This window comes from Heterodontus francisci, chromosome 34 (assembly GCF_036365525.1).
Source record: "Heterodontus francisci isolate sHetFra1 chromosome 34, sHetFra1.hap1, whole genome shotgun sequence".
Classification (NCBI taxonomy): Eukaryota; Metazoa; Chordata; class Chondrichthyes; order Heterodontiformes; family Heterodontidae; genus Heterodontus; species Heterodontus francisci.
The window spans coordinates 25740117-25754306 of NC_090404.1; the positions used below are offsets into that span (position 1 = coordinate 25740117).

At 46.9% G+C, this 14190-nt stretch overlaps 1 pseudogene; it reads right to left on the reverse strand.

Annotated features, from left to right (window-relative positions):
• The window catches only part of LOC137349297 (zinc finger protein 585A-like), a 182192-nt pseudogene extending 169082 nt beyond the window's left edge, over nucleotides 1–13110 (reverse strand).
• Nucleotides 13111–14190: the final 1080 nt, after the last annotated feature.

A 14190-nucleotide genomic window follows, 5' to 3' on the forward strand; every position in this document is an offset into this window, starting at 1 on the left:
CTGACTCCTTGTTTTACAATCCAAAAGTCTGGGAGGGTGAAACCCATTGTTCATCAGGTGTTAGTGCTGTAGTCTCTGTTCTTCAGAAAACAGTCTTTGATCTGTTCCCTCTGTTGTCCTGGTAACCTTTTACAGAGTGGAGGTGAGGTCAGCTGACCTCCTAGATTCCATCGTGTACTTTAAAACAAAAATCACAATCTATAAGATATAATCATGTTACAAGGTCCAGTGATCCTAACACCAGTTCACATCAACACAAATGAACCCTGACTGTGACTCAGTTGTTACCATTGTTACCTCTCAGTCAGAAGGTTGTGGGTTCAAGTCCCACTCCAGAGAGTTTGCTGTGTGATTGGCTGCTGTGTTTCCTACATTATAACAGTGACTGCACTTCAATCATACTTCATTGACTGTAAAACACTTTGACATGTCCTGAGGTAGCGGAAGGTGCTGTATACATGCAGATCTTTCTTTAACCATCAAAATGAACATGGTTCAGTCCTGAATGTGATTAACAGCAGCAACAACGGCAGAATCCAACCCCTGTAGTCACTTGTGAACTCGCTGGTGTCTCACCAGGTTGGACGAATAAATGAATCCCTTCCCACAATCTGAGCAGGTGAATGGCCTCTCCCCACTGTGAACTCGCTGGTGTGTCAGGAGATTGGATGACCGAGTGAATTCCTTCCCACACTCTGAGCAAGCAAACGGTCTCTCCCCAGTGTGAACGTGCTGGTGTCGCAACAGGGTGGATGAACAAGTGAATCCCTTCCCACATTCAGTGCAGGTGAATGGCCTCTCCCCAGTGTGAACTCGCTGGTGTATCAGCAGTTTGGATGAACGAGTGAATCCCTTCCCACAGTCAGTGCAGGTGAATGGCCATGCCCCAGTGTGAACTCGCTGGTGTTTCACCATTTCATGTCTGCTTTTAAAGGTTCTCTCACATTCAGCACATTTAAAAGGTCTATCACTGTGAACGTTTTTGTGTGTCAGCAGGTTGTAGAATCGAGTGAATCCCTTCCCACACTCGGAGCAGGTGAATGGCCTCTCCCCAGTGTGAACTCGCTGGTGGGTCAGCAGGGTGGATGACTGAGCGAAAGTCTTCCCACACTCAGAGCAAGTGAACGGCCTCTCCCCAGTGTGAACTCGCTGGTGGGTCAACAGGGTGGATGACTGAGAGAATCCCTTCCCACACTCTGAGCAAGTGAATGGTCTCTCCCCAGTGTGTACACGCTGGTGTGTCACCATTTCATGTTTGCTTTTAAAGCTCATCTCACATTCAGAACATTGAAAAGGTCTTTTACCAGTGTGTCAACAGGGCAGATGAACAAGTGAATGAAGGTGAACAGCCTCTCCCCAGTGTGAATATGCTGATGTACAGTGAGGCCAAATTATTGTTTGAACCCAGTCCCACTGTAAGATCACTTGAAAGGTCTCTCGTCAATGGGAACACATTGATAGCATGTCAGTGCCCCAAAACTTTTATAGCATTTCCCGCTGCCCAAGCAGTTAAAAAGTCTCTATGGAGTGTGAACTTGCCAGTGTGTCAGGTTTGATAACTGAGAAAATCTCTTCCCACACAGAGCAGATAAATGTCCTCTCCCTGGTGTGAACTCGCTGGTGTGTCAGCAAGGTGGATGAAGTAGTGAATCCCTTCCCACGGTGCCAGTGCCCTTGTGTCTCTCCAGGTTGGATGATCAGTTGAAGCCTCGTCCACACACAGAACACGTGTACAGTTTCTCTCCGCTGTGAATGGAGATGTTTTCTCAGGCTGTGTAACTGGTTAAAGCTCTTTCCAGTCAGTGCACTGGAACACTCTCACTCGGGTGTGTGTGTCTCAGTGTGTTTCCAGTCACACTGATGTTTGAAATCTTTTCCCACAGACAGAACAGACAAACATTTCTCCTTCCACATTCAAAGGCCGATGCTATTCAGATCCCGATCTTGATGCGATGTTTGCTTTGCGTTTCCCGTCTGTAAATCCTCCCTACAATCCCCTGTAAAAGGAGTTACAAAAGCCATCACTGTCAGTACAGGATAGAAATTCAGAACAGACAATTCTAGTTCCTATGGAACATTCTTTCCTCTCTAGTTCCCCTCCAAAGGTGCGCTCCATTCAAACTAAAAAAAAAAGCCAAAATCAGCAACTAAGTTGCAACAAAAGAAAAATGCTGGAAATCTGAAAGAAAAGGAACAAGCGCTGGAAATACTCAGCAGGTCAGGCAGCATCTGGGGAAAGAAAAACAGAGTTAACGTTTCAGGTCAATAACCTTTCTTCAGAACTGGTAAAGTTTAGAAATATATTCAGTTTTGAGCAAGTGAAGTGGGGAGAGGTGGGGGGGAAAGGAGAACAAAAGGGAAGGTCTATGATAGGGCAGAGGGTGGGAGAAATTAAATAACAAAGAAGTCATGGAAGAAAAGGCAAACAGAGTGCTATTAGTTGTAGTAAAAGACATAACATTTACCCAGAGAGAGAGAGTGTTAATGGCAGAATAATGAACAGCTCTGTCCGAAAGCAAAAACATGAAAAACAAGTTTAAGACCAGCACATGGTGGGAAAACAGTCAAATGGGGTTCATGGTCTGAAATAGTTGAACTCAATGTTGAGTCCTGGGATACATCAGACTCCTAGGAGTAAAGCTCACAGTAGTGTTCAGCCCAGTGAGACATCTCTTTGCTTCTGTTGGTGAATACTTCACCATCAGCCGACTTCAGGAGAGTAACTTTGGTGATGACAGGGCCAAACGCTCTCTTGATTCCTCTGTAGATAAATCATAGATTTCCTTTGTCACATGCAGTTTGGATTTCTTGACATAAGCTGATAAGTGTTTGTGCAGTATCTCCCTCACCTCTGCATGGCTGTCTTGGCTACTTTCAGGTCATACAGTGTCTTAGCTGCTGGGTTTATGTTCTGCATCATGCAGGCCTCAATGTTTACATCAATGACAGATATCATCTCAGCTGAGTAGGTCTCAAACCAGCCCTTGTTGCAGGTTCTGCCTTTACCAAATGATGCTTCTGCAGCCACCACCTTCGGCCAACTTGCGAAACGTGCATGGGATAACACCAAACTGACTCTTAGGACCAAGCTGATGGTTTATAACGCCTTGCTGTATGGCTGTGAAACATGGGCGACTTATAACTACCAGGAAAAGCAGCTCAATAATTTACATCTTCACTGTCTGCAGTGCATTGTGGGTATATTCTGGCAGGACAAAATCACAAATGTGACAGTCCTCTCAAAGGCAGAGCTCCCAAGTGTGTTGGCACGAATCGAACAGAGGTGGCTTCAGTGGATCAGACATGTCCGCAGGATGGAAGATGGTCACATACCCAAGGACCTTCTGTATGGTGAGGTAGCCGGGGCCAGATGACCAGTGGGGCACCCAAAACTCCACTTCAAGGATGCTTGCAAGTGTGACACGAAGGCCCTAAATGTCAACTATCGCACTTGGGAGTGACGAGCTGGTGAAAGAGGGAAACGGTGACACATCCTGTGGACTGGTGTGCATTACCACAATGACCAGTTACTACAGCAGCTTGGCAACAGGCGCCAATGTCAAAACCAACAACTCTCAGCGTCACTTGGCAGCTTCACGTGCAGCACTTGTGGCAGTACCTATCTCTCAAGGATTGGCTTTCACAGCCATCAGTAAAGGTGCATCAAGAGAAGACACCCAACCTCAATGGATTGTTTGCTGCGTGTCCTTCATCTTTCAGAGATGGAAGGATGGCAACCGGCCAATGTTGAGTCCGGAAGGCTGGAAAGTGCCTAAAGCAAAGGGAAGCTTCCCAACTAAACCAGAATGTGACCAGTGTCTGAGAGACAGTCTGTGCCCTGAGCTGCCCATTGGACGCAGAAGACATCAAGTGTGCTCCCTCTTCAGGGTTCCCGGACATGGACAAAATCACGGAAGAGAGGCTGTCAGCCAGAGTGACATCCCCACCCCCAACATGGTCCCCACATCCTGGACCTATACATTGCTGTTTTAACCAGGCCCAAGAGCAGATCCAGGAGAAGATCCTCTAACTTACACACCCTCCTCCACACCGAGCGACCAAAGATTAGGAGCATGGGGCTAAAATGTAACTAAAATTAGAGGAGCAGCTCCTTTAGGTAACTAGACAGGGACTGTAACCTCTCGCACTGAATATCTACATGGCCCATGGACTCCTCTAGGCTGCAAACATCACATGCAGCCTGGGAGTGGGTGAAGCTGGTGAAAACCCTGTTGTTCAGGATGCTCAATCTCCCGGGCACTGGGACCCACTTGGGAACAGAGACCCTGAAACCCTGCCCACTTTTTCTGCCCTCACCAAGATGGCCGCACATGCACCCTGATCCCGCCCTGTCCAAGATGGCGGCCAGTACCCCCGCTCCCCCGGGCCTGTCACCGCGGGGAAAACACGGGGCCTGTGGCCTCTTATTCGGGGCCTCAGGCCGACCCCAGGTGTTTATGAAGCTTCCCAGCCCACCCACGGCTCCAATTCCTCCCCTTCGCCCAAAATCTCCTCCTGCCTCCCGAGCCGTCTGTTCCGTCTCAGTCCGTCTCCACCACCCGTACAGCTTGATCCCACACTGGCGCACTGGGCTCCTGTAGTCATTGATAGGGGACTTTCTGACCAATGAGCAGCCTGCGGTAATTTATCCACCATTGAAAGCTCCAGGTGTTAAATGGCTGATACTTTCATGTCATCCCATGGAGATTGGGGCCGGAAAAGCAATTTTCACGATGATTTTTCTCCTTAGATTAAAAACAGTGTGGGCCTTTAAGAGTGAGCACAGGGTGCCAGCTGCACCTGTCCCTAGGCCACAGCAGGAGTGAGAGAAGTCACATGGTATAATCTTTCAATTTGACTGTGTGCAAAACTGGCAAAAACTCGCTGAAACCAGTTGGTTTTGAGACACACCAGCTCGGTGTACTACTGAAAAAGAGCTGTCTATTCGCTCTCAGTAGAAATCCTACAAGGAGCTACAAGCCAGTTAATTGCCTAAGAAAAGAAAAATATGTTTTTTTCAAGAGACCTTTTGTATTGCTGAAGGTAGTGTTATGATCAGACTTTTTTTTTGAAAATGTGGTGTCTCTTTAAGCCAGAAAAGGATCAGTACTGCTTTAAAAACAAACAAGCCTAAGGAGTTAGAGAAAATGCATTCTGGTTGCTGTTGGTTACAGCCACTCAGAGACTGAGGTTAAATATACAATGTTGTGATTAACTGTTTGAAATTAGCTGGAAAAAAAACTGCCTTTTGACAGACACAGACACACACACAGACGGTCTGTGAGCAAATACTGAAGGAAATGTGAGAGAGCTCTCCCTCTGTCTGTTTAAACCCTATTTATTATACTCTCAGAATTCTGATCAGTCAAGCCAGATTAAGTTCTTTAAAAATAACTAATTACTTTAACTACTGAACTGTAATTGCTGAATTCATCGCTGGAATAGAACAGCATCACTTCAACTGCTGAACTAGAATACTGACTGTCCTACTGTTGAAGCACCTTATTTTTTCCCTATCAGACGGCTGTGAGGACTTCAAGCAACCTTGGACTGTTCCACATTGGAAGATTCCACTGCGGCAGGAGCCTAAGTCTGAAAGGACTTTAAAAAAAAATGTTTATATCTTAGTAGTGTTTAAGAGTTTAGTTTTTTCTAATAAACAGTTAATTTGTTGATCCAAAGACACCTGGTTTGGTATGCCTCATTTGGGGGTTAATTGATGAATCAATTTGGCTGTGGTTTTCTTTAATTTGGAAAAGTGATATGTTAGGTGATCTGTGGAGGGACAGGACTAAATTGACAGTGCGTTTCTCCCACCACAATCAGAATCATAAATTTTGATTGGGGGCTTTGTCTTGAGCAGTCAGTCGTAACATTAGTAAAACTCCTTTTCTTTACTTCCAAGCCAGGAAGTATTTGCTTTAAGATTGAATCTCTCTTGACTGATTGTATTTTCTGGAATTCGCCGGTGATCTTGGTGTCTGCTGCAGCCAAAGAGTTTGAATGCCGATCAAAAACAGACTGTTACATCAAATCAGTGTGAAGACTTTGAGAAGCATTTGATTATTTCTACATTAGAATACCTCACCCATCAGGAATGTAACTCACAAAGACTTACTTATTTATTTATTCTTAAAGCAACAGCTAATTTTTAAAAACATCATTTTCAAAACTGGTTAACGGTTATTTTTTGATTGTATGTGTGTGAATGGGGGAGTTACATAAAAATATACAGTTATAAGGTCTTCAGACTTGGTTTATCTTAATCGTGTTTAAGATTTAGTTTTCTAATAAATAGTTCATTTGTTGTAGTCTAAAGATACCTGGTTTGGTCTGTTTTATTCTGGGGATTATTAAAGTGTTTAATTTGGCTGTTTTGCCGGTTGTGTGGGGAAACTTTAAGAATATGCTGCGACATGTGGAGTGACGGGACTGAATTGACAGTGCGTTGCTCCTGTTGCGGTAGTAACACGATGAACAATATTATTAAATAAATTACACAGATGCCCGAGTGCCCAGGCCATCAACTATGGTGCAAAGTACAATGGGACTTCTGCTCATTACTTACATTTGGAGTCAGGAATTAGAGGGATGCAATATGCAGATGACACTAAATTGGGTGGTAGAACTAATAATGAGGAGGACTGCACTGAAATCCAGGAAGACATAAACAGGCTGACGGACTGGACAGATAAATGGGAAATGAAATTCAACATAGTGAAATGTGAGCTGGTTCATTTTGGGAGGAGGAATAAGGAGGCCAGTTATTGGTTAGAATGTAAGAAATTAAATGGAAAGAGGAGCAAAGGGATCTGGGAACAGAGTCACATAAATCACTAAAAGGAGCAACACAAGTCGATAAGAGAGCAAAGAAAGAGCTGATGTTCTTTTCTAGAGGAATACAATGTAACAGCAGGGAGGGAATGTTACATTTATAGAGAACCTCACTTAGAAGGACTGTGAGCAGTTCTGGTCTCCAGATTAAAAAAGGATATTGAAGAAAGTGCAGAATAGATTTACAAAGATGTCACCAGAGAGGATGATACTATCCAGCAAGATTGAGCAGGCTGGGGCTCCTTTCTCTGGAAAAGAGAAGACTAGGAGGAGATCTGATAGAGGTCTTTAAAATTATCAGTCAGTCAGAACAAGGGGGCAGCAATATAATACAGACATTAACAGGTCAAATAGAGAACTTAGGAGGAATTTCTCTACTCAGAGAGTGGTGAGAATGTGGAACTCACTGCCATGTGGAGTGGTTGAAGCAGATAGTAATGATGTGTTTAAGGGGAGGCTCAATACATTTATGAGGGAGAAGGGAATAGAGGGATAGGGGGTCAGGGTGGGATGAGGTAATTAGATTGGGAGGAGGCTCATGTGGATTATAAACACCAGCACAGACTAGTGGGGCCGAACAGTGTATTTCTGGGCTGTGATTCTAGGTATATACAGCAGGGGTGGATTAATGTTTAAGTCTACATGCCCAGGAGGGGATTTTCGTTGGGTTTCAGAGGACCCAGGGTGATTAATGCTCGGGTTTACAGAGCCCAGGGGTGGATTAATGCTCGGGTTAAGAGGACCCAGGGGTGGATCAATGCTCGGGTTTACAGGGCCCAGGGGTGGATTAATGCTCGGGTTAAGAGGACCCAGGGGTGGATCAATGCTCGGGTTAAGAGGACCCAGGGGTGGATCAATGCTCGGGTTTACAGGGCCCAGGGGTGGATCAATGCTCGGGTTAAGAGGACCCAGGGGTGGATCAATGCTCGGGTTAAGAGGACCCAGGGGTGAATCAATGCTCGGGTTTACAGGGCCCAGGGGTGGATTAATGCTCGGGTTAAGAGGACCCAGGGGTGGATCAATGCTCGGGTTAAGAGGACCCAGGGGTGGATCAATGCTCGGGTTAAGAGGACCCAGGGGTGGATCAATGCTCGGGTTAAGAGGACCCAGGGGTGGATCAATGCTCGGGTTAAGAGGACCCAGGGGTGGATCAATGCTCGGGTTAAGAGGACCCAGGGGTGGATTAATGCTCGGGTTTACAGGGCCTAGGGGTGGATTAATGCTCGGGTTTACAGGACCCAGGGGTGGATTAATGCTCGGGTTTACAGGGCCTAGGGGTGGATTAATGCTCGGGTTTACAGGACCCAGGGGTGGATTAATGCGCGGGTTTACAGGACCCAGGGGTGGATTAACGCGCGGGTTTACAGGGCCCAGGGGTGGATTAATACTTGGGTTTCCAGGACCCAGGCGTGGATCAATACTCAGGGTTCCAGGGCCCGCATTGGCTTAATGAATGGTCTACCTCTAAGCTTTAGACTGCGCCCCTTTATACTAGATTCCCCAACCAGTTGAAATAGGGTAGATAGAAAGAAACTATCAGTTCTAATTAATAGCTTGGAAACTTTGTTGGAATCACTCCTTCATCTTCTAAATTCCAGGGAATACCCTCATGTTGAAGTGATGCTTTTTCACAGAAGGGACAGGGAGAGGCAACATATACTTAATGGTACGGTTCTAAAGAGTGTGCAGGGACAGAGGGACCTGGGGGATTCATCCACATAAAGCAGTAAAGTGGTGGGACATATTGAGAGAGTAGTTAGCAAAGCATATGGGAGCAAATTGAGGTATTGAACACAAAATCTGAGAAGTTATGCTGAACCTTTATAAATTTCTGGTTTGTCTATAACTAGAGTATTGCATCCCAGTTCTGGTAGCCACACTTCAGGGAGTGTGTGAGGGTCCTTGAGAGGGTGCAGAGGAGATTTACCAGAATGATTCCAGGGATGAGGAAAGTTCGCTCCAAGATTAGGCTTGTTAATGGAACTCTTATTGTAATAATGGGAAAAAAAACCCTGAGAAAAGCTGACCGGAAGGGATGCCTGTATTTTGTATGCTTTCCACCTTTTGTAAGCATTCTTATGGGTTCCTCCCCATCTCCAACCACCCTGATGTAGATATATGGAGCTCCTGCATTTTTTTTTCCACTTTGGAGAAGTTGGGGTTGATCTCCTTGCAGCAGAGAAGGCGGAGGGGGAGATCTGATCAAGGTGTACAAGAACGTATCATTTTTTAAATATATTTTATTTGTTTGTGGGATGTGGGTGTCGCAGACAAGGCCAGCATTTATTGCCCATCCCTAATTGCTCTTGAACCGAGTGCCTTGCTAGGCCACTTCAGAGGGTATTTAAGAGTCAACCACATTGCTGTGGGTCTGGAGTCACATGTAGGCCAGACCAGGTAAGGACAGCAGATTTCCTTCCCTACAGGACTTGAGGGAACCAGATGGGTTTTTACAACAATCGGCAATGGTTTCAACACTACTGAGACTGGCTTCCAATTCCATTAGATAAGGTCGACAAAGAAAAGCTGTTCCCCTTAGCTGATGCTACAAGCAGTAGGGAACACGGATGAAAGGTTTAGAGCAAGAGATATAGCAGGGATGTGACAAAGCAGTTTTTTTTTTTTTACAGAGTGAGTGATAATGACCTGGAACTCGTTGCCTATGGTGGAAACAGAGATGATCAATGATTTTAAAAGAGATTGGATGGGCACTTGAGGGAAATACACCTGCAGGTGTATGGGGATAGAGCAGGGGAATGAGACTGACTTGATTCCTGGATAGAATCACAGAATAACACAGTGCAGAAGAGGCCCTTCGGCCCATCGAGTCTGCACCGATGCATTAAAGACACCTGACCTGTCTACCTAATCCCATTTGCCAGCACTTGGCCCATAGCCTTGAATGTTATGACGTGCCAAGTGCTCATCCAGGTACTTTTTAAAGGATGTGAGGCAACCCGCCTCTACCACCCTCCCAGACAGTGCATTCCAGACTGTCATCACCCTCTGGGTAAAAAGGTTCTTCCTCAAATCCCCCTTAAACCTCCTGCCCCTCACCTTAAACTTGTTTCCCCTCGTAACTGACCCTTCAACTAAGGGGAACAGCTGCTCCCTATCCACCCTGTCCATGCCCCTCATAATCTTGTACACCTCAATCAGGCCACCCCTCAGTCTTCTCTGCTCCAGCGAAAACAACCCGAGCCTATCCAACCTCTCTTCATAGCTTAAATGTTCCATCCCAGGCAACATCCTGGTGAATCGCCTCTGCACCTCCTCCAGTGCAATCACATCCTTCCCATAATGTGGCGACCAGAATTGCACACAGTACTCCAGCTGTGGCCTTATCAAAGTTCTATACAACTCCAACATGACCTCCCTGCTTTTGTAATCTATGCCTCGATTGATAAAGGCAAGTATCCCATATGCCTTTTTCACCACCCTATTAACCTGCCCTTCTGCCTTCAGAGATCTATGGACAAACACGCCAAGGTCCCTTTGTTCCTCGGAACTTCCCAGTGTCAGGCCATTCATTGAATACTTCCGTGTCACATTACTCCTTCCAAAGTGTATCACCTCACACTTTTCAGGGTTAAATTCCATCTGCCACTTTTCTGCCCATTTGACCATCCCGTCTATATCTTCCTGTAACCCAAGACACTCAACCTCACTGTTAACCACTCAGCCAATCTTTGCGTCATCCGCGAACTTATTGATCCTACCCCCCCACATAGTCATTTATATAAATGACAAACAATAGGGGACCCAGCACAGATCCCTGTGGTATGCCACTGGACACTGGCTTCCAGTCACTAAAACAATCGTCTGTCATCACTCTTTGTCTCCTACAGCTGAGCCAATTTAGAATCTACCTTATCAAGTTACCCTGTGTCCCATGTGGGACCTTGTCAAAGGCTTTGCTGAAATCCATGTAAACTACATCAACTGCACTACCCTCATCGACACCTGGTCACATGCTCAAAAAATTAAATCAAATTTGTTCGGCATGATCTCCCTCTGACAAAGCTATGCTGACTACTCAAACAAATTTTGCCTCTCCAAGTGGAGATAGATTTGGGTCAGAGCCCCTACAATCTCCACCCTCGCCTCCCACAGCATCCTGGGACACAAATCATCAGGACCTGGAGATTTGTCCACTTTTAAGCCTGCCAAAACCTCCAATACCTTGTCACTCCCTATGACAATTTGCTCAAGAACCTCACAGTCTCTCTCTCTCTGGGTTCCGTATCTACATCCTCAATCTCTTAGAGTGCTGACATGGACTCAATGGGCCAATTTTTTTTTTTTTTTAATTTAGATATACAGCACTGAAACAGGCCCTTCGGCCCACCAAGTCTGTGTCGACCAACAACCACCCATTTATACTAATCCGACAATAATCCCATATTCCCTACCACATCCCCACCATTCTCCTACCACCTACCTACACTAGGGGCAATTTACAATGGCCAATTTACCTATCAACCTGCAAGTCTTGGGCTGTGGGAGAAAACTGGAGCATGCGGTGGAAACCCACGCAGTCACAGGGAGAACTTGCAAACTCCGCACAGGCAGTACCCAGAATTGAACCCGGGTCCCTGGAGCTGTGAGGTTGCGGTGCTAACCACTGCGCCACTGTGCTGCCCAAATGGCCTCCTTCTGTGGCAAAATGACTATTTGTGTCGTCTCTCCCTCATAATTTAACACTTGGAGTTTAGGTATCATTCAGGTACATCTGCCATCCACTCCCTCTAGTCCAATATATCATTCTTTAAGTGTGGTGCCCAGGACTGAACACAATACTCCAGGTGTGGTCTAACCAGGGCTTTGTGTATCTCAGTGATTTTCCAGTCACACTGATACCTGAAATCCTTTCCCACAGACAGAACAGACAAACCTTTTTCCTTCCACGTTCAAAGGCCGATGATATTCAGGTGCTGATGAATTGAGTCCCTCTGTCAAATTTTGACGTGATGTTTGGTTTGAGTTTCCATCTGCAAATCTTCCCTTTCGAAGCCCCTGTAAAAGGAGTTTACAAAAACCATCACTGTCAGTCCAAGACAGAAATTCAACAACATTCTCTCTTCCTGCTTCCTGGCCCAGGATGGCTGTGAAAGCGCCCTGCTGCACATTGTGTTTTGGAAGGATGGCGGTAAGTCGAGGGACCTCCTGGTGAGATTGCTCCTGGGCTTGGCCAAAGTGGCCATCAACAGATCCAGGCAGCGGGCAGTCAAGGGGGCCGTCCAGCCAGACTCTGTGGCTATGTCGGTGCCCAAGTGTCCCTGGGGATGGAACACACAGTATCCGCGGGGATGCTTGAGGCCTCCTGCATCCAATGAGCATCAGGGGGACTGGAGTGTATCATCACCACTAGGAATGACATTTTAGTTTGATTTCGCCAAGTTTCCTTCATCGTTTTTGTTACTGCATATTATTGGTGTCCTTCTCTTTAAGTTATTGAAGCAACAAAAAAGACCTTCGCAGGAGGTCAGGGACCGACTTCCGCATCCAACACTCACCCCAAGACAAACTGACTTTTAATTGGGCCGTCTCTGTTCGTCGACTCAGTTAAGTGAGCAATGCCTGCAATAAAACAAAAGCAAAAATACCGCTGAAATGAAAGGAGAAAATGCTGGAAATACTCAGCAGGTCGGGCAACATTTGTGGAGAGAGAAACAGAGTTAATGTTTCAGGCGCATCGAGCCACCGCAGCCTGGAACACTCGGAGTGGGAGAAGGAGGAAGAACGAGGAGAGGCAATATAGTCCAACACTCACAGCAACCTACAATCCACCTACATTACCGGGATAGGGAGACAGAGTTTAGAAACACTCAGCAACACGACTCCAGTAAAACATCCCAGGAGGAAAAGGGGGAGCAGTGTGTGTACCTGCCCTGATATCCCCCTCCCCAGGCCTGTCAGTCAAACCCTCCACTCCTCCCAGTCCACAGCTCAGCCTCGCAGCTTCCTGCACCTTGAGCCAGCCCTGCCCAGGTGTGGCCCAGTCCAAGGGGAGTCTTTGTGGGACCAGGGAGGGGGGGGGGACCTCCTGCCCTGTGCTGTGTCCCAAATGGTTCCTCCCTCCCCCAGACCCCTTTATAACTGAGCTCAGTTTCCTTTAAAGTTTTGTCTTTTGATGTTCCAGTTTATTAATCCTTAATTCCTCCAAAAGAACTGGAAATCTGGCGGCCGTTAACCCCGGGCCTCTCACCGGGAGAAGCCCCACTGGGCGCAAACGCGGGACCGGGAGCCGACACCGGGTGTTTCTGAAGCCTCCCCGCACTCACTTACCAATGCGAGTCACAATCATCACTCGCACTGCGCCTGCGCCTGCGCCGTCCTCTATTTCTGCCAGCGAGAAATCTTCTGTCAATTGACGACAACTGCGGACCAATAGGAAGGGGCTTCAGGACTGGGGAAGAGGCCCCGCCCACTCCTGCCTCAGCCACGCCCACGCTCGCCCTGATTGGATGGAGGACCCACCGGTCACCCGGTCCTCCAGCCCCGTCCCCGCTCTTCCTACTGGCGTGGAAATGCCGTCAATCTGGCGGGAGGGCGGAACATGTGCGCGGCCGGTCGGGCTGATGTGGAGAACGGGTTCCAGCGGGTGAGAGGGAGGCGGGTTAATAAAACGTAGATGACCAAAAGCGTACATACATCCGAACATACGAGTTAGGAGCACCACCACCTGCAAGTTCCTCTCCAAGTCACACACCATCCTGACTTGGAACTATATCGCCGTTCCTTCACTGTCGCTGGGTCAAAATCCTGGAACTCCCTTCCTAACAGCACTGTGGGTCTACCTACCCCACATGGACTGCAGCGGTTCAAGAAGGCAGCTCATCACCACCTTCTCAAGGGCAATTAGGGATGGGCAATAAATGCTGGCCTGGCCAGTGATGCCCACATGCCATGAATGAATAAAAGAAAAGGAAGAGGCCACTCGGCCCTTCGAGCCTGCTCCGCCATTCCATAAGTTCATGGCTGAACTGATCACTCCACATTTCCACCTACTCCCGATAACCTTTCAACCCTTCACTTATCAAGAATCTGTCTACCTCTGCCTTAAATATTCAAAGACTCTGCTTCCACTGTCTTTTGAGGAAGAGAATTCCAAAGACTCACGACCATCAGAGAAAAAATTTCTCCTCATCTTGGTCTTAAATGGGCGACCCTTATTTTTAAACAGTGACCCCTCGTTCCAGATTCTTCCACAAGGGGAAACAGCCTTTCCACATCCACCCTGTCTCGACCCCTCAGGATCTTGTATGTTTCAATCAAGTCGCCTCTTACTCTTCTAAATTCCAGTGGATACAAGCCTAACCTGTCCAATCTTTCTTTGTGAGACAGCCGGCCCAT